We start from the raw sequence: 26,527 nt of genomic DNA, 5'->3' as shown, positions 1-26,527 counted from the left end.
TGTTAGTCCAAATTGAGTAGGTTTCTGATAGCATTGGCTAAAGATTGGACTTGGCCTGCACAGGGAATCTCTGCCTTAAGGTGCTTTTGATTGAGAACCTGGCAGATCTCTGTCTCCTTAGCCCTGAAAGGCTACTAGAAATCATTTCTATTTTTCAGATGTTCTCAGCCCACCCTTCAGTCTTCTGCCGATTATAAACTATCAAGCCTGGCAAGTGTCTTGGCAGCATGACTGATCAACTGTGTACTTGAGGCATGCCTCTCTCTTTTTCTGTCAGAGTTGTGTTCTTAGCACCTTGAGACAGGCAGATTCCATTGCATTTTGGAACTGATGCACTTAACTCAGGAAATTTTTGGTGAGGGGAAATTGCTGTAAGCTCCAGGTTACAATTGCATAGGACCACTGAAAGCTTTGTGGGCTTCTTCTCCCATCAGAGGTTCCTTGTTCTAGGCCAAGTCCAGTCTTTAGCCAATGCTATAAGAAATATACTCAATTTGGAAAAGAAGGGCAGCAGGTTATCAATTGCTGTACTCTGAATAGTTTTCCTCTGCCTATGAATTTTTATGACTTACATGGCTTTATGATACTTCTACAAATAAGACTTTTAAATTTTACCTAGTAGTAGATTATTTTTAAATGATTTTTCATTTCTTGAGATACAGTAATATGTTAATTTCGGCCTTTTTTTTTTTGATATAGGCATTGATTATTTAGTATTGCTGTTGTTGAATCCCATAGGTGTTGGTATGTTGTGTTACCATCCTCATTTGTTTAAATAATTTTTTAAAATTTCTGTCTTGATTTATTCCTTGATCCATTGGCTGTTCAAAAGTAAGTTGTTTAATTTTCATGTGTTTGTATAGTTTCCAGAGTTTTTTCTGTTACTGATTTATAGTTGTATTTCATTGTGGTTAGAAATGATACTCTGTGTTTTCAGTTTTTAAAAAATGTGTTGGATACTTTTTGTTGTCTATCATACGATCTGTTTTTGAGAATTTTCATGTGTATTGAGAAAGATGTGTTTTTGATGGAATGTTCTGTAGATGTTTGTTAGGTACATTTAGTCTAAGGTACAATTTAACTATACTGTTTCAATCTAGGGTGTAATTTAACTATACTGTTTCTTGTTGATTTTCTGTGTGGATGATTTATCCATTGTTGAAAGTGGGGTATTAAAACCCTCTATTATTATTGGAGTCTATCTCTCTCTTTAGATCTATTAATACTTGCTTTATATATTTGAATTTGCTGATAATGGATGCATACGTATTTAAGAGTTATTTCCTCTTGCTGAGTTGACTTTTTTGTCGTTACTTATGTCCTTCCTTGTTGCTTTTTACTGCTTGTGACTTAAAAATCTATTTTATCTGATACAGATATGGCTACTTCTGCTTTCTTTTGGATTTTGTTTCCATGAAATATCTTATTCCATCTCTTCGTTCTTAGTCTACACATGTTCTCTGAAGCAAAGTGAGTTTCTTGCAAGCAACATATACTTGGTGGTGGTGGTTGTTTTTCTTCTCCTTCTTCTTCCTTCTTCTCTTCTTCCTCCTCCTCCACTCTTCTCCTCCTTCTCTTCACTATCCAGTCACTCTCTGTTTTTTAATTGGAGAATTTAATCCATATGTATGTAAAGTAATTATTGATAGATAAGGTATTAATTATCATGACTTAGTAACTTAGGTTTTAGTTTTATTATTGTTCCTTTCATAGTCTTTGTGGTCAAATGATTTTCTGTAGTAGTGTGTTTTGAGTGTATTTTTTTCTATTACAGATTTTTGCTTTGTGCTTATGAAGCTTACAAAAAACATCTTTGATTAAAAGAAGCTATTTTGAAATCATAGCAACAGAACATGATTTTGAAGATCAGAAACAAAAACAAGTTTTCAAAATGAGTAACTTAAAAACTATACTTTGCTCCCTCATTTTGAATTTTTTTATCCTATTTTATATCTTTTTTATATTGCCCATCTCAGTGTATTAATGTGGTTCTTATTTTTGTTTTTTAGTCTTCATACAAAAAATATGGTTTTGTTAATGGTGCTGGTGCAGTCTGTGATCAGAAGAATTCCAAACTCTTCATGTCCCACCAGAAAGAATTCATGGCAGGACTCATGGGTATAAAGGGGGTTTATTAAAAGTTAGGGAAGAGAACTACAAAGGGAAGCATGGTGGGGCCCAGGTAGAAGCTGCAAGCCTAGAGAGTTGTGTTTTTTTTCTTTTAGGTGCTTTTAAAACCTATGATAACCTATTGGAAGGGGAGAAGGAAGAGATTCCCAGTCAATAATCAAGAATTGGGAGGGGCATAGGTGGCCCCTCCTGGCCAGGTTAAGGCAGTTGAGATTCCCAACCAATAATGAATGAGTGGGAAGGGGCTTGCGAGGTTCTCAACCAGGTGAGGGTGGTCTGGTCCATCCCCAGGCAGCCTACATAAGCCCCAAACTTTTCCTACTTCTAGCCTGCCTCAGTTTTATGGATCATCTTTACAACATTAAAGCATTTGAAGTTGTCTATTTTACTCCTGCCAGCGAGTTTTATGCCTCCAAAAGTTTTTGCATATTCATTGTCTTTTCTTTTTGTTTGAAGAACTTCCTTTACCATTTCTTGTAGAATAGGCCTGGTTGAGATGTGTTCTCTCATTTTTTTATTTGCTAATGTCTTTATCTCTCCATTTCCAAAGGAAATGAATTTGCTGGTTACAGTGTTCTTGATTGTTAGTTTTTTTTCCTTTCTTCTTCTTTTTTTTTATACTTCAATACTGTAAAAATCTCATGCCACTCTTTCCTGACCTTTAAGGTTGGAAAGTTTTTTTCTGGGAACTGTGCTGTCAGGTCAGTTGGGATACCTCTATATGTTTTTTTGTTTGTTTGTATATTCTCTTTATCTTTCCTTTTTGAGAACTTTGTTATAATATGACTTGGGGGTAGACTTGGTTGAGTTAAATCTAACTGGTGACCTTTGATCTTCTTTTACCTTTAGGATTGGGGTGTTTTTCTGTTAAGATCTCTGAGTAAGCTTTCTACCCTTTTGACATTCTTAAGTCCCTCTTGAGCTTCATTTGTCTGAATATTTGTGCTCTTAATGCTGTTCCAAAGTTCTTGTAAATTTTCTTCATTCCTCTTCATTCTCTTACTATGTATTTTTAAGTAGCCTGTCTTTGAGTTCACCAATTCTCTCTTTGGTTTTACCTATTCTGCTATTGATGCCTTCTGTCACATTTTAAATTTGCTTAGTTTATTTTTCAGCTTAAGGATTTCTGCTTGATCTTTAAAAATTACTTCCATCTCCTTGTTAAATGTCTCTGTTAGAATATAGAATTGTTTCTCTCTGTTCTCTTGAAGCTAGTTGAGCTTCCTTTAAAAAGTTTTGAATTTTCCACCTGAAAGTTCATCCATACTAGTTACTGTGTGGTCAGTTTCTGGTGCCTTCTTTTGACCATTGGGTAAAATAATAACTTTATGAAAGTTCTTTTGTTTTTTGGTGTGCAACCTCATCTGTGCCTTAAAGGATTAGATATTTATTCTTGTCTTTGTATTGTGGCTTTCCTCTGTCCAAAAATTCAAGAAGGCTGCTTATTTTCTCAACCTATAGTTACAATTTCAGCACTATATGACACCCCAAGTTCAGTTTCACTTCAAGTCCACAGTTGGTATGTTGTTGCTTTTTCAGCACTAGAGGTGATCCAAGACCATGTTTGTCTCAAATATGCAGTGTGTTATTTGGCATGAATTGCACGAGTGCCTAAAAAGAGTAATCTGTCTCTGCAAGCCTTTTTCTGGGGCCAGGGTAGGTCCAAGTGCCTCATCCACATTCACTGGCCTATATTAAGGAACTAGAGAATAATATCTAGTTCTGGGCAGAATCACCATGGAGGGAACACCCAAGCTCCTATGTGACAACTCAGCAATGCTTTATCATACCCTGATCCCAGGTTTACTAAGAGCAGCACAGCACAGGTAGGACAAAGGCCTGTAGGGCTGTGGGCTTCTACTGCTAAGGTGGCCCAAGACTGCTCTAAGCAGACACAGAAGTCTAACAGACTGGAGTCAGGTGTCTCTGACATTGGGGCTGTTCCAGAGGCTACTTCCATAGGTACTGCCCTGGGGTTGGGGCTGTTAGGATTGCCTAGTGTTTGGTTTTACGAGTCTAATACTGAGTTCCAAGACAAAATCCCGTGCTTACTATCCTGCCCTACTCCCAGTGAACTGAGTCTTGCTTCATGCTCTGCTGCCCCACATTAGGATAGTGTTGATGAAGGCAGTCCTTTGACCAACAAGACTGGATTGCACCTGAATCTCACAGCCACAAGGACGTGCACAGTCTTGCAGGGTATGTGTTTGTGCCTATACCCACTCCAGTCATTCAGGCCAAAACTTGAGTCCCAGCTATGCTTATTCTCTGTCCCGTGCCCCAGTGCAGGTCTTGAGGATCTGACCGTGAGCTTAGGCCTGAGCATAGGGGCCTTTGGTTTCTTGTGGCACTGGGTCTCACCACAGTAGAGCCAGTACTGAGCTCTAAGGCAAAGTCCTGTGCTAACTTTATTGCCTTGTTCCCCAGCAGGTAGAGTCTTGTTACTCCATCTGCTGAGGGTGGAGGAGGTTTGGCATTCCATTGGCCACTTGCTCATACAGTTTCGGTGGCTCAGTCTGTGGTTACAGGCCTGGTGCAGGGGTTGTGAGACTTTGCCCTCTGGATTTCTCTGTGGTAAGCCTGGTATGGAGTTTCAAGTCTAAGGCCTGGACTTAATTCCCTGCCTCTCCCCCAAATGGTAGACATTCTCTCTTGCTTGGAGTTGGGGGAGGTGACATGAGCAACTCTTTCCTTCTTGCCCTTTTCACTGCCTCTTATTTATGTATTTAAAAACCACTTTTATTAATTAATTGTAAGTAATACACATATCCCAAAAAATATAAACAGACACTTAATGCATCCTACACTTCAAGTTTTTGAATACAACAAATTTATCAAATCATGAAGCAAGGTAGTCAGAATCCCATAGCCCAGTCACAGTGGGAAGAAGAATCCCCCCCAAAATGGCATCTTGAAAGGGGAATACAGCAAATTTGGGATAATTACAGGCAAAGCAGCTCATAAGCCAATGGGGAAGTTGTCCTCCTGGGCCAGGGACCCCACACTGAAGGAGCAAGGTGGCTGGCTACACCTCTGACCTCCTCTTCCCCGGTTGAATATACAGATAGTTACTGGTGTTTAAAAAAAAAAAGAAAAATAAAACAAAGCCTCTGTTTTTTACAAAAAAAAAAAAAAAATGACTAAAGGACAACAGTGGCTAAGTAACCAACTGAAGCCAGAAGGGGACAGTGGGCTTTCCTTTATCACACACCTAGCCTGGATGAGAGGCTAGAGGCAGAACAGCCATTCGTGGGACTGCCCATTAATGGGGCCTCAGGAACAGGGTAGGGACAGCAACTTGCACAGGGCCCATTCCCCAGTGATGACTCCCATGCTTTTAGGACAAAGAAGCTTCTGGGCCACTGTTAACAGAGGTGAGTCTATATACTTACATAAAAATCTTTGGGAGGCAAGAGGTCGCTAAACAGAAGGTCCCAGGTTAACTGAAGGCAAATTCACTTAACTCCACCAGTAAAGGATCCCTGGGCCTACAGAGTGTCCCCTCTACAATGTGCAGAGTGGAAACCCTTACCTGACCCTTTACCAAACTGGTCCTATGTCCAAAGCTCCCCCTATAAGAGGGACACGAACATCAGGCTTTTGACTTAGAAGCCCAATCAGAGAGACACACTGTGTCCCTGAAGAGGCACCTTAGAAAACTGAAACCTGGAAGGTGGGCAGATTCCTGGCAGGGCTTAAGCTGGTGTTGACAACAGGCATGGTGGCCTAGTGACTCCCGAAGACAAGTTTCAAATGGGAAGGGCTGGTGGCAAGTCCTAGAACAGATCACGGGATGCACTGGCTCCCTTCCAGTCTTGCCCTCCTCCAAGTGAGTCTGCCTGATTCCTTGGAGGAGCAAGTTCCACAATCATCACTTGCCCCCAACAAACTGAAACTAGGAAGCATCAGTGCCTCTTAATTTGATAATATTAAAACTAGGTACTACGGTCTCTCACCTGGTTTTTTGTGAAGATACTTTGGCTTGTCAATAACTGTTCAAACTAGTAGATATGTGAAGAGATAATCACTAGAGGATCTTACTCAGCTGCTATCTTGTTCTCTCTCATTTTTTTTGAATGTCTGATTCAAGGGTTACCTGAAAGTTTGTCTCTTAATTTCTAAGTAGTTGGAATTTAAAAAGTGATTTTTATTATAGGCTTCCAATTTTATTGGATGATTTATAAAGTGTAGATTTAAAAATCCATGTTCTTAAAATTTGTTAAGGATTTGAGAATGTTCTATCTATACATGATAATCTATTTGAAAAAAGTAGGGTTCTCCTTTTCCTGTTTTGAGTTATACTAAATAATTGTATTACTTATTTCTTTTGCATTTTTATCTGTTACTTCTGTTTGTTTACCTTTTAGTTTGTTAATACCTGACCTGTTATCTTAGTCTGTTTGGGCTGCTATAACAAAATTACATAAACAAAAGAAATTTATTGCTGTTAGTTCTGGAGACTGGACAACCCGAGATTAAGGTGTCAGCAGATTCTGTGTCTGGTAAGGGCTCACTTTCTGGTTCATTGATGTGTCTTCTAGTTGTGTATTCACAGGGTAAAAGGGGCAAATAAGCTTCTGCATAAAGGAAACTAATCCTACTTATGAGGTCCATATTACCTCCCAAAGGCCCTGTCTTTTCATACTATCACTTTGGGGGTATTTCAACATATGAATTTTGGGGTAGGGATGGGATGAGGTAGTGGTAGAAGCATTCATATGTTGCATCTAGAGAATAAGAATTTTATCAGGATGTATCTTTGTATGGAATTCACCCTCTCATTAAAGGAGGGTTCTTTTGTTCGCTTGAATATCTTCTCCTTTTAGACACCTACTGTTTGCATTTAGATCTCCTAGAGCTGCCAGTTAAGTCTATTATCTTTTCCTGATGTTTTCTATATCCTCCAATTTTTTGCTGTGTTCTTAGAGATATTTATTGCACTCTCTTTTCCAGGCCATGAATTTGGATTTGATTGTTGAATATCTACTTTATCATAATCAAGGAAATAATTTTTGGAAAATGAAAATTTCCTTTCACAAATTTCCTTAAGTTGTTTAATTGTTGGTCATCTCTCTTCTCCAGCATTTTATTTCACTGGATCTTCTCATTATTCTGTAGTCTGTATTCTAATTATTTAGCTTGTTTTTGTTCTGCCTGTTAGATCCGCTTGGCTTTGTTGAGCCTTTTGAATTTATGTCTGAAGTTTGGATATTATGAGTTGGTGAAAATCCTCTAGTGGTTGAAAGCAAAGGAGTTGCCACCACCATGGATTTGTGGTGGTTAAAGTCAGGCAAGTTGTCAGTTTCCTTATGCAACTGGACAAATCCTGTTTGCTATTCTCTCTCTACTTTTTGTAAAGTGACTCAATCCATACATTTATTTACTTTGGGGGATTTAAGAAGGTGTCAGCCACTAATGTTAGACTGATGTCCCTGTTTTCTCAGGATCACTCAGTTTCCTGAATGCTGAGGGCCTCCTATAGTGGCCTGTTTTTTTCTCTTCTTTAGGTCCATTTGCTTCTCTAGGCCACACAAGAGAAGATAGCACACCAAATACCTCTGAAAAGACTTCACTAGAGCCATGCGCAGGTGGCTCACACCTGTAATTCTAGCTACTCAGGAAGCAGAGGTCATTTTGAGGCTAGCTCCAGGCAAATAGTTCAGGAGACCCTATTTTTTAAAAACCCATCACAAGAAAGGACTGGTGGAGTGGCTCAAGAGGTTGAGTGCCTACCTAGCAAGCATGAGGTCTTGAGTTCAAAGCCCAGTACTGCCCAAACAAACAAAAAGACTTCAGTAGAACTCAAGGCCTCAGTTACACTCAATTTCCACGAGTCACAGTAATTATTTGTTTCAGTAGTCACATATCTTGGAGTTAGGGGTGGAGTGGAAAGAAACCTGCATTTGTATTATAGTGTTTCTAGAATCTGATTGGCTAAAGTCTTGATTGAGAAATCATTCACTGTACTGTTCACTTTCTCTGTAACTCCCAAGGATAGTTATGAATTTGAAAAGTTGAAAATATCTTTTTTTCCTCTTTTGGTGGTATTGTGGTTTGAACTTAGGGCCTTGTGCTTCTAGGCAAGCACTCTGCCTCTAGCCCAAAAAGTTGAAAGTGTCTTGAAAGGCATTTTTTTTTCACCAAAAATATAGGCTTTGATTGTCTATCTTACAAATGTTTTGTTGATACCATTAGGTCTGACTTAAAGTGTAAATTTCTCAGTGACAGGGCCCTTATATACATAGTTATGTATATATTTTTATTCACAAGAAAACTTGTGAATGGGTGACTCTGACTTTTCACATTTGGATATTTGACAGACATTTTCTGTAAACTGACTAAAGACAGTCTATTGCTTTAAAAAAAAATCTATAATATTGTTGCCAGTAATAAAATTTGAGCTTTTAAGTGAAATTAGAATTTTTGAAATTTTTTATCTGCCACTGTGTGTTTGATAGCTTAAACATTTTTCTTTTAGATTAGTGGTAAAATTAACCAATGTCATCGTCATAGTTTAGGCCACTGTAACAAAGTACAGTACTAGAATGTCTAGTTATACCATCTATATTAGAACATGTAAAATAATTGGTCAGAGGGAGAAGTGAGACCATGTTGCAGTTAGATATCATAGAATTTAGAAGTTCCTCCATTCTGGTCTGATGTTGGAGAAATCCAGGTTGTCAGATTTTAGTGTTTTAGATCAATTATTGTTTCATTTTTTTCTTTTTAGTATCATATGTTGGCATTAGCCCAAAAGTATGAAAGTGTTGGGTTTGACATGCTAAGGGTAGTTTCAGGTAATTATTTGTCATTGATCTGGAATATTACTTGGGATGAAGAAAGAAATTGTTCCTGCCTTTGATTTGAGCAGAGATTGGAATTGCCATTTTGCCTCTGGTTATATGAGTTAAAAAGTCATCATTCAATATATGTAAAATGTGTCTTTCAAAGACGCAGTGTTAGGGTGAGTATTTTATTATAGACAGAAAGGTTCAGGGAAGAGAGTTAAACTGGAAGTATTTAAAATGTTAATTTATATATTATATGTGATTTATGTGACTTGATTTTATTTAGAACCTTCATTTTAAGAAAGGAGTAAATGAAATGAAACAGTGGAAGTTAGTTGAGAAATAAGACTATTTCCTTCATATTGGCCTATGGTATACAATGTTCTGATGTATAATGTAACTTAGTTGAACACAAATGTAATTTTATTAGTTTTGTTTTCAATTGATAGGTTAATTTTCTCTTAGATAAGAAAACTAAATGCTTGACTGTCAGAATACTGGTTTCAAGACAGAGTTAAGACTGTTTTTCATTTTGACAGTTGTCTCTCTTGCTTTGCTTTCCTCCTGAAACGTTTCCATTTTGGGGACTGAAAGAGCTGTGATTATAGACTAGTGTGTTTTGGACAGGTAATGGTTTTACATCTTTCAGAATTATCAGTTTTCCTCCAGCATCTTTAGTATGAATGTATTTTCATTTTATCATCACTTCGTAATAAAAGAACAAAATAATTATCTGGGTGAATGGAGAATAATATCTTCCTTAATTTTATATTTCAACACAACAGGTATCCTGTGTATTGTATGACATTTTCAGAATTATTGAGATAAATACATTGAAAAAAACTTAAAGACATTTTATATCTTCCTAAAGAAGTTACAAGTTATAAACATCCTCTTTACCCTCCCAGTTTTGGCTTTGTATTTGATAGGAGATTTTTTTAGGGAGTCTAACCTGTAGAAACTAAGTGCATTAGTACATTGTTGAAACTTTTCTTGTTATATCCTGTAATTCCAAAATTATAGTAAAATTATAAATTAAGTGTTGGCAATGCTAAATATTAAAACTTAGCATCAGGCACTAGAGGCTCATTCCTCTAATTCTAGCTACTCAAGAGGCAGAGATCAGGAGGATCGAGGGTTTGAAGCCAGCCTGGGCAAATAGTTTGAGAAACCATATCTCGATAAAACCCCATCACAAAAAAGGGCCTGCAGAGTGGCTCAAGCAGTAAAAGCATCTGCCTGACAAGCATGAGGCCTGAGTTCAAACCCCAGTGTTGCCTAAATAAATAAAATCCCAAAAGAAAAAAATAAAAACTCTTGAAATTTAGCATGTGCATCTATTTTTGAGATTTAAAACCATTGTTATTTCGATTATGAAGGTAACGTTAGGATACAATAGAACTTTACAATAATCCAATTAATGTTTTAGGGTTATTTAACCACAAAAGACATCCAATCAAATAGCACCAAGTGAAATTCCACTCAGCCTATATGTAATAGCTGTCTCGTCTAGTAAAAGTCCATGCATGGAGCTACTTTCACTTCCTTCCAGCAGGAGCTACTTTCATTTTATTTTTTTTTGAGAGCCTGTGCTTCTTGAGAACCTATGTCCATTTAGAGATTAAATGACATAACTTAGTCACATTTGGTAAGATTGTGGTACTAAAATAGTTTCCTCCTTTCCTCTTCCCCTTACATATTTTCATCTTCTGGAACATCTTTTCTGTTCTGTATCCATTAAACTGTTGAAAACCTGTACATATGTATTTATGTATGTAGGCAGTACTGGGCTTCAAACTCAGACCTTCATGTTTGCTCTACCTCTTAAGTCACACTTCTAGCCTTTTTATTATTCATTATGTTCTTTTTATACCAAATTAACCTCTGTGGGATCATTCAGAGGCTTCATTTATTAGGAGAAGCAGTTACCTTGACTCTTGAGACATTCTGCTATTTTGTGATCCTGCATCAATTGATTGAAAACCTCTTTCTGGATATTGTGTGTGACCATTAGTGCTTATTAGTCCTGTCTGTTCTTTTAATTCTTATTTTACTCTTGTTAGTACAATGAAGATGGAGAGAAGAGTGTTGGGTTCTCTCCTAAGATAAATATTATAAGAGTAAAGAGAACCAAGTGCCATGAGAGTAGGAAGATTGGTATTCTAGCTTGAGAGGAAGTGACTTGTTTTTTAAAGCAGAGCCATCCATTTATAAGACCTAGTGAGCATAGTGCCTTGGACCACAAAGTATGTTTTAATTTTTATTTTTAAAGTTAGAAGAAAAATGAATATTAATATGAATATTTAATAATGAATTTATCTGAATTACATTCATCTTTATATTAATGCAGTTGTAAAATATAATTTTAATATATTTTAAGAGAGAAGTAGCTTACAAAAGCAAAGGTGCCTGGGTGTTGTTGAAGTTATCTAGTCTCCCTAGAAGGATAAGAAAGGGTATGTAAATGATTAAATCATAAAATCCATTTTAAGGAACTTAAGTATGTATGGTTACTTTTCCACATGCCACTGTTAGTTAAAATACAGCAATGTCTTGAAAAGTATATAGTACTTAACCAGAAATAATGAATGACATTTAATATGCTAAATCCCTAAGATGCCACTAGTTGTGTGAATGAAATAATCACTGTGTTGGGAGATAACATATTCCTTAGTATTTCCTCAGTTATCATTAATTTTTTTAGATGTAAACAGCTTTATTTAGAAATTAATTGGACCTTTTTGCAGGATGGAATATAAAATTTGTTTTAAATAACCAATATCCAAATTTGAGAATGTTAGCAGCCCACCCTCATGAGGATTATGAAGACCAAAGGGTATATACCTAGGTTCAGATATAATCATCACCAGTTATCATTAATTTAATAATTAGCTTAAAATTATAAGATGTATTTATCATTGGTTTCAGAAACAGGGTTTAAATGTATGGTTTGAATATGAAATGTCCTGCACAGGCACATTTTTTGAAGGCTCGGTCTCTACCTAGTGCTACTATTTTGGGAGGTGCTGGAAATTTTAGGAGGTAGGGTGTAAATGAAGCAAGTTGGTCACTAGTGGAATGCCCATAAGCTGTATCTTGCCCTGGGCCCTCTGTCTTTCTGCTTCCTGACTGCCATGAGGGGAGCAGGTCTACTCCACCACATCTTTCTGCCGTGGTATACTGACTCAACACAGGCCTACAAACAATAGAACTTGGGACCATGGACTGAAATCTCTGAAGCTGTGAACCAAAATAAATCTTCCTAAATTTTTTCCTCTCAGGTATTTATCATAGCAAAGAAAAACTAACAAAGTGGTGAAAGACTGTGGTCTGACCTGGACTTTTATTCACTGTTGTAAGATATAATGAAGTCTGTATGTGATTCTGTGTGAGAATCCCTAAAAAATAGTTTGTACGTGCAAACATAAATTAGAAATACTGAGATGAGACCTCACTTTTAGCACCTTGTTTCTCAAAAGTTAGTTTGTGAGGCACCTGCTGATCTTTTAAAAAATTTAAATCTTAAAACTTATTAAATATCTTAATCACACTCAAGGTTTATTGTATCAGAATTTCAGCAGATATAGTCTGGAATGTGCACTTAAAACATTTTAAAAGACTCAAAAGCTTGAGAACCAATAAGTGTGATTTAAAAAAAAAATTTGCTGGTGAAAGTCACTGAGTATAGGGATAGGAAATGACCAGTGAAACCTTGGCATAGGGATGTGAAATGAGTGATTTGGTGATAGGTGAACACTATCACTTTATCATCCTGATCTCAATTTAAAAGTCCTGCTGGTCTTTGGTGGCTTACACCTATAATCCTAACTACTTGGGAGGGACTGATACTGGGAGGATCCCAGCTCTAGGCCAGCCTGGGCAAAAAAAGTTCTTTGTCCTCAAAGTCAGTACTTCTAACTTTTATTATGGATATGTATCATCTGGGATCTTGTTAAAATGATGTTCTTACTCATTAGTTGGGTGGGGCTTGAGATTCTGCATTTGTAATAAGCTTCCAGAGGCTACAGAAACTTTAGGCATCTCTTGATGAGTCATATATGCATACCAGAGTTTAAGAAACATTGCTCTAAGTTATTATTTCATTAGTGTGAGTTTCGAGAGCCAAGATGACTTGCTCAGGTTTTCACAGCTTATTAGAAGGAAACCTGGATTAGAAATACAAGTATCTTTACATCAGTCTAGTGCTTATTTCCCTAGTATCCAGAAAAGATGGAATGCCAAAATCAGGAATTAAAGTAATAATATATTATTTCTTGGCTTTCATTTTCCAAAAGAAGAAATTTATAGAGAAGCCTTTTGATTAGGTTTTTTTTTCCAATAAATATGTTAGCAAGTCTTTATTGGACCTGTATATTCTCCAGGAAATTAGAAAATGAGCATGAGTGTGTAATCCCAGCATTGAGAGGCTGGGGCAGAAGGATTGGGATTTCAAGGCCAGCCTCAGCCTATAGCAATACCCTGTCTCAAAAAAGCAAACCCTAAATAATAATGACAATGATAATGATATGAACCTGACATACCCTTATAAGAACTTTCGTGCTTAGAAGAGGTATTAAGATTTACATGAATATTTGTTTTCTGTATTCCATACAGTAGGCAAACTAAAGTTTTTACCAGTCCTTGAATGTGCTCTATCAGAGCTTCTTGCCTTTGCACATTAAGTCCTTTTCCTCCTCTGGCAAAATCTTTATTTTTAAAAATCCAGTACCAGTATCCTTGCCTTGGTGAGTCATTTGCCACTTTCTCAGATGGTTCTTTTTTTTCTTCTTCCATAACACTCCACTCATTGCTCTGTGATTTATTATGTCATGTTAAAACATGGGGTTATCTGGATAAAGTGATTATGATATAGCCTCTCACCCTTCTACACAGGTACAGTTTAGAATTACTAGCATTGATCTGTACTATCCAATAGAAATATAATGTGAACCACATATGCCTTATAAAGTTGCATAAACTCCTTGTTCATTCAACAGATACAATAAGTATTATGCTAAATTTGATAGAAGAAGCAGAGATATGCACAGAGCAAGACGCTTTTAATGGAGAGTGAGAAGAGATTTCAATGAAGATTTAGCAGCAATTGATTAAAAAGGCTAAGCTTGTTGAAACAAGAAGACAGTTGGGAATCTGTGTTAATAATCTAAAAAGAAGCAAATTAGATAGAGGTTGTAGGAATGGGGAGCAATTGTCAGATTTAAGAACTCTTAGGAGCTAAGAGAGGACAGACTTTCATTGGTAGAGTAAGGAGTCAAGGCTAACTCTCAGGTTTCTAGTTTAGGCATTTGATAGGCAGTTTAGGCAACTTAGTTAGAAAAATGAGAAAAAGAAGTGACTGAGGAGAGGTGGAAGATGATGATCTATTAATAATAGCTGATGTTTCAGTTGCTTCCTTTATACTAGGCATTGTGTTAAGTGCTTTATATACATCATTTCATTTAATTTTCATAGCAGTCCTTTCAGGGTACAAATGAGTGAAGCAGTCAGACATTAGACATCTTCTTCAGGGTCAGGCATTTAATAAGATAGAGGCAGAGCCAAGATTTCAACCCAGGTAGTTTTCATTCCAGGGCTTTGTCCCTAAGTAGTACACTTTCAAGTTGCTGAATTCATTTGGACATGTTTGAACTTAAGGTGCATATGGGATAGCCAGTAGCAGATGTTTTAGTATGGTGTATCAATCCAGAGCCCAGTCAGTGGTGGGCTAGAGATGAAGATTTTGGAGTCTTCACCATATCAAGTGGTGGACTTGAGTAAAAAGAACCTACAATGAAGATTGGTATCTTGGAAATCATCATGGGTAGAGTTACGGTTCACAGCTGTGAGTGGTCAGAATTGTGAAATATAGCGCAGGATCATCTTAGCAACCACAAAAGTGTCATTTTGTGACCCAGAAGATCTGTTTTGAAATAAATTAGCCAGTAAGGCATCGTGGAAATGCAAATTGGTTCCTTTGACTTGATTACTTATTGAGACAATTAATAATCTTTAATGTGTTTTTATTGTGGCACCAGTGAATAATGCCTTTTGAAATGCAGAAACACACCAGCAGAAATGCATATTGTCAGACAGACTGCATTCCGTTTTTAATAGTCCAAGTCTATTTGAAAGCTGATCAAGTAGTGTAATTTTAAAATGGTTTTTAACAGATTTGAGTATTAACTATGGTTCTCTTTAGACATTTAACTTCAGACTTAAGAAAAATTGATTTCCAGTTAACACCAGATTTTATGAGAAAGTAAATATTAACTAAACAATTAATTCCATGAAGTAACATGTATTCCAAACAAAAAGAGGCAACATCTGTTAATTCACTTGGGATGACAAGATTGAACTTGATCCTTTAAGTTTTTAATTGTGTTAAGAATTTTTATTTCAAGTATAAGTACATTTACTAACTAATACTGTGCTATCCTGTGATAGCAGTACTTCTGAGACATGCCTGTTTAGATGATTTCATCCTTATGCAAACATCTTATAATGTACTTAACACAAACCAAGATAGCATAGTTCAGACACTTGATTTGACCTCTTGACAAGGTAAACACAAGATATATAAGGTGCTGCTGGAAAAACAGGGCTTACTGTTTTGCAGTAAACTTTTTTATAAGTAGGAGAAGTACACTCTAAGGTAATGATAGTATAGTAAATACATAAATTAGTAAGATAGCATTGATTATCAGTTATGTACAATACATAATTCCACGTGCTTTACCTTCATATGACTGGCAGTATTGCCAGTTTGTTTACACCAACATTACCATAAACATGTGAGTAATGTGATACACCCAGGGCATTATGTCAGCTTTGACATCACTAGGTGACAGAAACTTTTCAGCTGCATTATAATCTTTTTTTTTTTTTTTGGGTACTGCAGTTTACACTCAGGGCCTTGTGCTGGTTGCTGGACAGGTGCTGTCCACTTAAACCACAGCTGCAACCCTTTTTACTTTAGTTAATTTTACTGACAGGGTCTCATATTTTTCCTTGGGCTGGCCTTGGACCATCTGTGCCTTGCTGTGTCTAGGACCACACTATGCAACATCATGCCTGGCTTATTTTGTTGAGATGAGGTCTCACTAACTTCTTTTTTGCCCAGACTGGCTTCAAACCAGTCTTTCTGATTTCCACCTCTCAAGTAGCTGGGATTATAGGCATGAGCCATTGTGCTGTGCCTGGCCCTGCATTATAATCTTAAGAGACCACCATGGTAGATGCAGTATGTAAGTAATGACTGTTTGATTGGTAGATAATCACTACATTTATAAATGATCTCATGGTGAAAAGTGATCAATCCAACATTCTCTTAAAACTCTAGTTATGTTATTATTAATGTTCTTAGTTCTGAAGTACTGCAGTTTTAAAAATAGGTGTCTAAAGAAGAGAGTAGAGGACAAGAGTACTTGCCTCACAAGCATGAAACCCTGAGTTCAAACCCCAGTACCACCAAACAAAGAAAAAATGAAAAATGAGAGTAAAGACTAGATTATGCTCCAAATAGCTTCTGAAATCCACGTTATAATAAAAACAATTCGAAGAACTTTGAAGGTCTCCTAGTTTCAATTATAATCCTTTAAATTCTTTTCCATTATTACTGTGTGGTCACACAATCTTCTTTTCACATCTCCAGTCTTATTTACCTCTAAAGGTATACAGCAGTCAGCTATGAGTTTCTATGTTATACTAGACATCAAGGATATAGCAATGAGCAAAATAGACACTTGCCCTCTCTTCATGTGGCCCATAACCTAATAGTGATTTTAAGTGTGTAATTAGAAGTACGTAGCATATAAAGAAGAAATAGAGTGCTGTAGAGGAATATGATGAGAATTTAACACAGTCTGGGAGTGTCAGAGAGTGTTGCAATAAGGTTTAGTTTTGGTTGACTGTTGGAAGATAAATTAACTAAGAATAGGTGTGGCAGTTTTTCAAGCTGAGGAAACAACAGCATGCATCAAGATCTGGAGCTGGGAGCATGTCACACTCAAAAACTTGAAAAAAATTGCAATGAGATAGCATTCTCTTCATTTTTGTAGAATCTAGCATGGTTAAGTATTTGCAGCTTTGGAAAGTCAGCATTAGCAACTGTGAAGCACTTTCCTTAAGTGACTTAAAAAAAAAACCCAGATATCAAAAAAATAGGGGAAGGATGTGAGGAACATAACAACTTTTGAGATATTTGTGGCCTCCTGCAAATAACTAGGAGTACTGGTGGAGGGCAAGTAAGGCTGAGGAAAATTTACATTATAGACACCTACTATAGTATTTTCTAAAGTAGATTATTTGATTTAAACTATGTTTTCCCTCTTTGCTTTATTTCCCAGTTTTGGTAGAAAACAATCACTTGACATATTAGTCATGTAAATTGATACTGTTATTTGGTTGCATGACTTTAAAAGTTTTACATATTTTAAGTTACACAACAGTAAAATTGATTTTTATTTGGTATAAAGTTTTACGGATTTTAGCATATGTGTAAACCCATGTAACCACCTTCACATTCAAGATGCAAAACAGTTCTATTACTCCAAAGCATTCCTTGAGTTATCCGTTGTAGTCACACAATCCTATGCATAATCCCTTAGAACCACTGATCTGTTTTTTATCTCTCTAGTTTTGTCTTCTCGAGAATGTCATATAAATGGAAAAGTGCAGTATGTAATTTTTGATTCTTGCTCTTTTTATGCAGCATAATTCCTCTGAAATTTTTGCAGTTTGTTGCTTATATCAGTAATTAATCCCTTTTTATTGTCGTTGTATTCCATTGTCCTTTTTTTTTTTGGTGGTACTGGGGTTTGAATTCTTAGGCAGGTACTTTACCTGAGCCACTCCACCAATCCTGTTTTGTGTTGGGTATTTTCAAGATAGGATCTCATGAACTATTTGCCCAGGCTGGCTTCAAACAGCGATCCTCTTGATAGCTAGGATTACAGGTGCGAGCCACCTGCCACCTGTTTCATTTTCCATTGTGATGGACACACCAGTTTACGTTCTAAAAAGACAGTTGGGTTGTTTTACAGTTTTGGGTGATTATGAAAAAAGCTACTTTAAACATTTGTGTGAAGCTTTTGTGTGGATTTAAGTTTTGATTTCTCTAAGATACTCAGGAATGAGCTTGCTGTGTCATTTGTTGAGTATGTGTTTAAATTTATAAGAAACTGCCAAACTATTTTCCAAAATGACTGCATTCCTACCAGCAATGAGTTCCAGTTGCTCTGTATCTTCACAATTGATGTTACTTTTTAAAAATTCATTCTAATATGTATGTAGATAGTATCATTGTAGTTTTAATATTTTAAATATCATTATTGATATATAATTCACATAACAAAATTTGCTCATTTCAAGTATATAATTCAGTGGGTTTTTTTTTTTAAAGTGTTGAAAGTTATACAGCTATTACTGTGGCTTTAATTTGTATTTCTCTAAGATTGTGGTGTTGAACATGATTCATTTTGTTGTTGGCTGAGGGTTTGTCCATATGTAGCCTTTAACACATTAAGATATGACCCTTCTCTACCTAATTTTTTTCAGGGCTTTTATGAAAGTATATTGAATTTTATCAAATGCCTGTTGATTGTAAGATTTTTACTTTTCATTCTGTTGATGTGATATATTACATTCACTTTTAATTTTTTTCATTTATTGTGCTGGGTGGGGATACATTGTGGCATTTATATTTACAAAGATTCTTACAATATATCAAATATATCATATTTGAATTCACCCCCTCCACTGCTCTCCTTCATTCCCGCATTCCTGAAACAGTTTCAACAGGTATCATTTTGCATTCACATAAGTGTGTACACATTATATGCACTGTATTCATCCTCCTACCCCCTTTCCCTGCCACCTCCTCTTTCCCACCAGTGCCAATCCCCCCACCGCCCAGAACCTGTTCTGCTAGCCTGTTCTCAGATTTTGTAGAAGAAAAAAGATAAAAACATGACGTTTTTGCTAGTTTGAGATAGAGATAGCTGCACAATGAGTTTCCTTGTGTTCTTTTCATGCATATATGTATTGCAACCCCTATGTTACATTTTTTGATTTAGGATGTTGAACCATCTTTGCATCCCAGGGATGATGGTGAAAGATTTTTTTGATGTGCTGTTGAATTTGATTTGCTAGTATTTCATTGAAGTTTTTTGCATGTATGTTCATGAGGGACACTGGCATGTAGTTTTCTTTTTTTTGTTGTTCCTTGTCTGGTTTTGGTAATAGGGTAATGCTGCCCTCTTAGAATGAGCCTGGACCTATTCTCTCCCTTTCAGTTCTCCAGAACATTTGAGAAGAATTGGTGTTCTGTAAGCTTGATAAAATTCACGGTGAAGCCTTCTAGTACTGGTTTTTTTGGGGGGTGATTTTTCATTACTGATTTAATCTCTTCTTGTTATTAGACCATTCAGAGTTTTTTGTCCTCATGATTCAGTTTTGACAGGTCACATGTGTCCATCCAGAAATGTGTCTATTTTATCTAGGTTTTCCAATTTATTAACATACACTATTTCATAATAATCCTTAATGATCCTTTGTATTTCTGTGGTACTACCTATCGTAGTGTCTCCTTTTTTCCTCTGATTTTATTTGGGTTTTCTCCTTTTTTCTTGGTTAGTCTAGCTACAGACTTGTCAATTTGTTTTATCTTTTCAAGAAACCAATTCTTTGTTTCATTTGTCTTTTGTATTTTTTGTCTTTATTTATTTCCATTCTGATGTTAATTTCTTTCCTTCTATTAACTGTAGATTTTGTTCTTTTCTGAATCCTTGTGATATATTGTTAAGTTGTTTATTTGAAATCCTTAAAAAAATCTTTTTTTTGAGACAGGGTCTCATTGTGTAGTCCAGGCTGGCCTTGAACTCTCGATCTTCCTGCCTCTATCTTCTGAGTGCTGGGATTGTAGGTGTGGGCCACACATTCACACATTTCTCCTCTTCCCTCTCTCTCTTTTTTTTTTTTTTGCCATCGGTAAACAACTTTATTTATTTATTTAGTTCATTTATTCACATGTGCATACATTGTTTGGGCCATTTCTCCTCCCCTTCTCCCCCCTGCCTAGCTTCCAGGCAGAAGCTGTTCTGCCCTTATCTCTAATTTTGTTGAAGGGAAAACATAAGCAATGATAAGAAAGACAAAGCATTTTTGCTAGTTGAGATAAGGATAGCTATACAGAGAGATTCCTTGCATTGCTTCCATGTACAAATGTGTTACAATCATGTTGATTCATCTCAAACTGACCTTTTCACTTGTCCCTGATCCCCTTCTCATATTGACCTCTTTCACTTTAAGGTTTCTGTATTAGTTCCTCTGCAGTGGGGACATCCAACACTTTCATGTTTTGGGTTTCCTGCCTATACCCATACCTTCCATATGTGCTCTGCCTTTAGCGTGTGACCCAAGGCCAACCACATTGCAGTATTTGCCCTAGATCTAAAGTCCGCATATGAGGGAGAACATATGATTCTTGGTCTTCTGAGCCTGGCTAACCTCGCTCAGAATGATGTTCTCCAGTTCCATCCATTTACTTGCAAATGACAAGATTTCATTTTTCTTCATGGCTGAGTCAAATTCCATTGTGTATAAATACCACATTTTCTTGATCCATTGTCAGTAGTGGGGCATCTTGGCTGTTTCCATATATACTTAGCTATTGTGAATAGCGCTGCAATAAACATGGGTGTGCAGGTGCCTCTGGAGTAACCTGTGTTGCATTCTTTTGGGTATATCCCCAGGAGTGTGATTGCTGGATCATATGGCAGGTCTATGTTTAGATTTTTAAGAAGCCTCCAAATTTTTTTCCAGAATGGTTGAACTAGCTTGCATTTCCACCAGCAGTGTCCAGGGGTTTCTCCCCTCTTACCTTTCTTTCTTTTTTTTTCTTTTAAATACAGGCACATATGACTGTAAATTTCCCTCATATTGCTTTAGCTATATTCTGTAAGTTTTGGTGTGCTGTATTTCCATTTTCATTGTTCTCAGAAAAATTTTACTTTTCTGTTTGATTTCTTAAATTACCCATTGTTTGTTGAAAAGTGTATTGTTTAGTTTTCATGTATTTTTATAATTTCTAAAATTTATTTTGTTGTTGAATTCTAGTTTTATGCCATTATGATCAGAAAAGGTATAGGATATTTCAGTTTTTTGAAGTTGTTAAGACTTGTAACTTCTAGAGCAAGTTCCATGTGCTGCTGAAGAGTGTGTTTTCTCCAGCTGTTGGTTGGAACGTCTACTAAGTCCATTTGGTCTGTATTATAGTTTAGCACTTAATTTTTCTTTGTTGATTTTTTGGGGGGTGGTCTGGATGATCTGTCCATTGATGAAAGTGAGATACAGAAGTCCCCTATTAGTCCTCTATTTATTATCATATTGGAGCCTAGCTCTTCTTTTAGGTCTAGTAGTGTTTGTTTTATAAACTTGAGTGCTCTGACATTAGGTGCATATAGATTTACAACTGTTGCATCTTCTTGTTAAATTGATGTAGTGACCTTCTTTGACTCTTTTTACAGTTTTTGTCTTAAATCCTGTTTTGTCATAAATATAACTGTTCTGCTTGCTTTAGCTTTCCATTAGCTTGAATATCATTTTACATCCTCTTTTCCTGACTTCAGTTTATTTCAATACCTTGCTCATATATGATGGAATAGAATATTCTCACAAATTCTGTTCTTCTTTTCTCACTCACTCTTTTTTTTTTAAAAAAAATTCTAGTCAAAACAATTGCTTCGTCTACATGTAAATGTTTTCTATAAGACATTTTTATTAAAGAAGTTGCTATTAAGAATGTATCTTTCCTCTAGGTACTGGTGGCTCATATCTGTAATCCTAGCTACTTAGGAGGCTGAGACTAGGAGGATTGAGGTTTGAGGCCAACCTGTGGAATATAGTTCAGGAGACCCTATCTGCAAAATAGCCAGAGCAAAATGGACTGAAGGTGTGGCTTAAGCAATAGCAATGCCTGTTTTGCAAGCACAAATTCCTGAGTTGAAACCTCAGCCCCACCAAACCGCCCCCAGAAAACAAAGAACAAAAAACCACGCAAACAAAACCACAAAATGTGTGTGTGTGTGTGTGTGTGTGTGTGTGTGTGTGTGTGTACTTCTTTAAGCTCTTCCATCTATTAAGTTCATTGAGTTATGACTCACCCACTGTTTTGATTGCACTGTCAGATTACGTCCAAGTCCACTTTGTGATTTTTTTTTTTTTGGGTGGGCTTGGGGGGATGACCTCAGTGCATCACAGTTGCAAAGTAGATGCTTGACCCCTTAAGTCACATCTCCATTCATTTTTGCTCTGGCAATTTTTGGGAGATGAGGTCTCTTGAATTATATGCCTGGGCTGGCTTCAACCCACGATCCTCCTGATCTCAAGGAAGAATAGGCGTGAGCCACCGGTGCCCAGTGTGTGATTTTATTTAAGAACAGTTAAAGCGTGACCCTTGAGTGCCAACATAATAGGCAAGTGTCTCAGTCTCTGAAATGCCAGGAAGCTCTGTAGTCACTGATGGGACCAGAAGTGGCCTGATAAAAAATACAAGAAAGCCCATTTGGGCACAGCCCTGAAGGCCAACCCTTTTGAAGGTACTTCCTATACAAGGGAACTGTCCTGCAAAAAGTAGGGGTTGAAGCCATACAGCCAAATTCTGCTATCAGAAAGTGTGTCAGGATTTAGTTGATCAAGAATGGCAACAAAATCACAGCGTTTGTATCTGATGCCAATTGCTTAAACTTTACTGAAGAAAATGATAAAGTTCTGGTTGTTGGATTTGGTTGAAAGGGGCTGTTGGTGAAATTCCTGAAGTCCACTTTAAGCTTGTTAAAGTAGCCATATACAAAGGCAAGAATGAAAGTCCAAGATCATAAATTTTGATGATAAAAACATAGTAATCAATTTTCATATCCCCCAAAAGAATATTTAAAGCAATATGAGAGTAGGAAATTAAAGATAAGTTCTTCAGACATTACGAATAAATTATCACTTTGGGCAGAAATAATTTTCTGAACTTTTAATTGCTAACATTGTCTTAAGGCTCCCTTTGAAATTATAAATAAACTTGTTTTCTTTGACCTTAATTATCCCAAATAATCAGATTATGAACAATAAAATGAGTTGGCAAAATAGTTTGTTCTAGCAAAATAAAGTAGCAAAAAACTAAAAAGCAGTGAAAATTCTAAATAACACGAGAATGAACTAACTATAGATTTTTTTCTTTTGTGGCACTGGGAATGAAACCCAGGGAGAGGTTTGCCTAGTGCTCTGTCACCTGAACTACATCTCCAACCCTGAAGTAACTATAGAATATCTAGGTAAAAGAACAGTAAGAAGCCATTAAATTACAATATTTTTTAGGGTGGTACTGGGATTAGAGCTCAGGACCTCACACTTGCTATGCAGGCACTCTACCACTTGAGCCACACCCTCAGCCTTTTTTGCGTTAGGTAATTTTCATATAGGGTCTTGATTTTATGTTTGGACTGCCATCTTCCTAAATATGCTTGCCGCCTAGCTGGATGACAGTCATGTGCCACCATGCCCAACTTTTATTGATTGAGATGGGCTCTCATGAACTCTTTTTCTGGGCTGCCTTCAACTTGCTATTGTCCCAAATCTCCTCCTCCCAAATAGCTAGGATTAGAGGGGCGAACCACTCACTGTGCCTGCTTTAAAATTATGATTTTAAAGGGTATATGAACACATGGTGAAGTACTCCTAACATAATATTATATCAAAGGATATAAGACACATATAGATTATTATCTCAATTTTTTTTTTTTTTTGGTGGTACTGGGGCTTGAACTCAGGGCTTTACGCTTGTTAGGTAGGCACTCTACCACTTGAGTCTCTCCGGCAGCCCAATTTTATATAGTACTACACATAAAATACATATCTGTAGAAAAATATGACAAACTAGTGTCATGAGTATTAGGAGAAAATCAGAAGAAATTTAAAATAATTCTTTTTCCAGGTGCTAGTGGCTAACACCTGTAATCCTAGCTACTCAGGAGGCAGAGATCAGGATGATTGTGGTTCAAAACCAGCCTGAGGAAATAGTTCCCAAGACCTCTGTCTTGAAAAAACTCATCACACAAAAAAAGGGCTGGTAGAGTGGATCAAGGTGTAGGCCCTGAGTTCAAGCCCTAGCATTGCAAAAAAGATGGTTATGTTTATAGTTAGTGAGTAAAGATTTACTCACTAAAACCAAGATTTACTGTGAAGTTTTGTTTATTTTGAGGGCTGTGTAGACTCTAGAGACTGTGTTATTATTTATGTGTAGCTAGAGGAGGGTCTGCTTCATTCAAAGAGAATCATATGTTTTTAAGCTTTATGTGCCAAAAATAGAATTGATGTTTCTGTATGAAACCCCAACCTCCACAGTGGCATTTAATTCTGTTGCAATATTTTTGGGGATGTTACCTGAGTTTACACTGGAAATAACTATATTTATGTAATTCTCTGTGTCAGAAGGATTTTTCTGAAGAAGATTTTGTACAATTAATTCTAATCGCTATAGGATTTAGGCTCACTGTCCTTTAACAAAGTTAAATATTAAATGTAGAGTTAGTGAGTGAGGAGTACCTAAACTTTGTTACAAGGACTAAAAGCTTCTTATCTTAATGTGTGTATTCCAACCTTTTAGACATGTCAGATTCATTCCTTACTTTCAGAGACTTGGTCTCAAATTATCTACAGCAAAGGACCTTTGTGTCTGTTGGTTTTTTTAATTCAGGTCTTTTTTAAATAATTCTTTTGGTTTTGATCTCCTTGCTGTGTTTATGTGTAAATACTGCTTAATTTGGGTGGTTTTACTATTTCATTAGTGTGCATCTCTGCAGTCACCCTTGGTGTAGTCTTCTGTTTCAGTGCTCAGTAAAGGCCCATTCCAAATAGTATCATATTGGAGATAAGAGTTTGAACATACAAATTTGGGAGGGGACACCAGCATTTTTAGGTGTTCTGCAGAATGAATGTTCCTCAGGGTATTGAGTCTCTTTTGTTTCTAGAAGTGAAAGTCTCAGTCTCTTCACTCTCAAGTCAAAATAATCTTGTTAAAAAATGCTTCAGCCTGTATCACTTTTGCTTACTATCTTTTACAATTCTTACATAGGCTCTTCATCTATCCTCTGCCCCTCTCTTCAGCTACATTACTTTCTCTTACTTAGTATTATTATTTAGTCAACCATGCTTTCAGTTCTCACTGTTACCTCTTCCTGCCCCATATCCCTTAGTTCCTTCTTCATATCTCAACTGAAATGTCACTTCCTTAGGAAGCCTTGTTTGACCTCTTTTTAATGGGCTAGTGCTTTATAATGGGATACTCCCTTGCATCCTGTGCTTTTCATTACTACATTACTCTTACTTGTTTAGTATCTATTTTCTCTCAAAAGTGCAGGGACTGAATTTGTATTCTTGATCACTGTATCCCTAGTCAGTAGCACAGTGTCTAGTACATAGCGGACATTAAAAAGAAGGTCTGTTCTACTTATTATTATGTACATAGTGATTATTTATATATATGAAGTTTCTTCTCACATGGATAAATGGAAAATAGTGATACAATGTAATGAATTATTCATCATTCTAATGCAAACAATGTAAAATTCTAGCAATGATGTAGCATTTATTAGTGGTTATAGCAACTATTTGGTAGAAGCTCTAGAGACTTAAATATGAGATTTATTTTCAAATTTCCACTAACACTTTATGTTTAATACTAAAACATTTATGTTGCTTTGGTATGGTATATCCTACTAGCTATGATATCTTGATACAGAAGAAATTTTAATATTTAATCCATTATGGTTAGAAATGCTTTTGTATTTAAATTTTAATTTATATGCATATTTAATACCTGGAAAATATGACACGGTGTTCAATAAATAGCTTTCAAACATAAAAATATATTGGAATAAATTTTGTAATTTAAGTGAAATGCTAATATAAGTTTAGAAGAAAACAAGTGATGTAAACTTTTCAACTGTTAAAAGTTTATTTATGTATTTGGTAATGAATAATGGTACTTATCAAATGACTATGGCATTTAAATTTCATTGCACATTTAAAATAGTGTCATTTTAATTATAATACACCAGAAATTAAGTGTGTTAAAAAATCTTTTATCTTAATTAAAAAATATGCAAGATGGTTACTCAGCATTGTTTTAGAGGTTACAAGAGCCAAAAATCATTTGAAAATTACTTGCACTTACCACTCACTTTACTATTGACTTGTGCCCTTTTTGAATTATGTATCAATGTTTTTATTTATTGGTATATTTGGCTAGCTGGCTAGCAGATACTAGGTGAATATTCATGGAGGAAATAAATACTTTAGATTGTATCAGAGCTGGTGCCAATAAGAATAGTTTCATTTCAGCTACATGTCACTAATGTGAGTTAAAAGATTTTTTGTATGTTCCCCACAAATATTTTAAAAGCACATTTGGTTGCAATCTCACATGATAAAACTTCAAGATAGACTCATACCAGAAAATCTTGTTTAGGATTAAGCCTAGTTGGACTCAGGGCCTCACACTTGCTAGGCAGGTGCTCTTACTGCTTGAGCCACTCTGCCAACCTAGTTGAACTCTGAATCAT

At 36.2% G+C, this 26,527-nt stretch overlaps 1 protein-coding gene and 1 pseudogene across 1 annotated transcript in view; both read left to right on the top strand.

The window, feature by feature from the left end:
- The window catches only part of Xpr1 (xenotropic and polytropic retrovirus receptor 1), a 172,434-nt gene that overhangs the window by 50,416 nt on the left and 95,491 nt on the right, over positions 1-26,527 (top strand). The window lies entirely within an intron of this gene.
- On the top strand, positions 5,396-25,478 carry LOC109687249 (small ribosomal subunit protein uS12-like; annotated as a pseudogene).

This window comes from Castor canadensis, chromosome 11 (genome assembly GCF_047511655.1).
Source record: "Castor canadensis chromosome 11, mCasCan1.hap1v2, whole genome shotgun sequence".
Lineage (NCBI taxonomy): Eukaryota > Metazoa > Chordata > Mammalia > Rodentia > Castoridae > Castor > Castor canadensis.
This window is presented reverse-complemented; position numbering and strand designations above follow the sequence as displayed.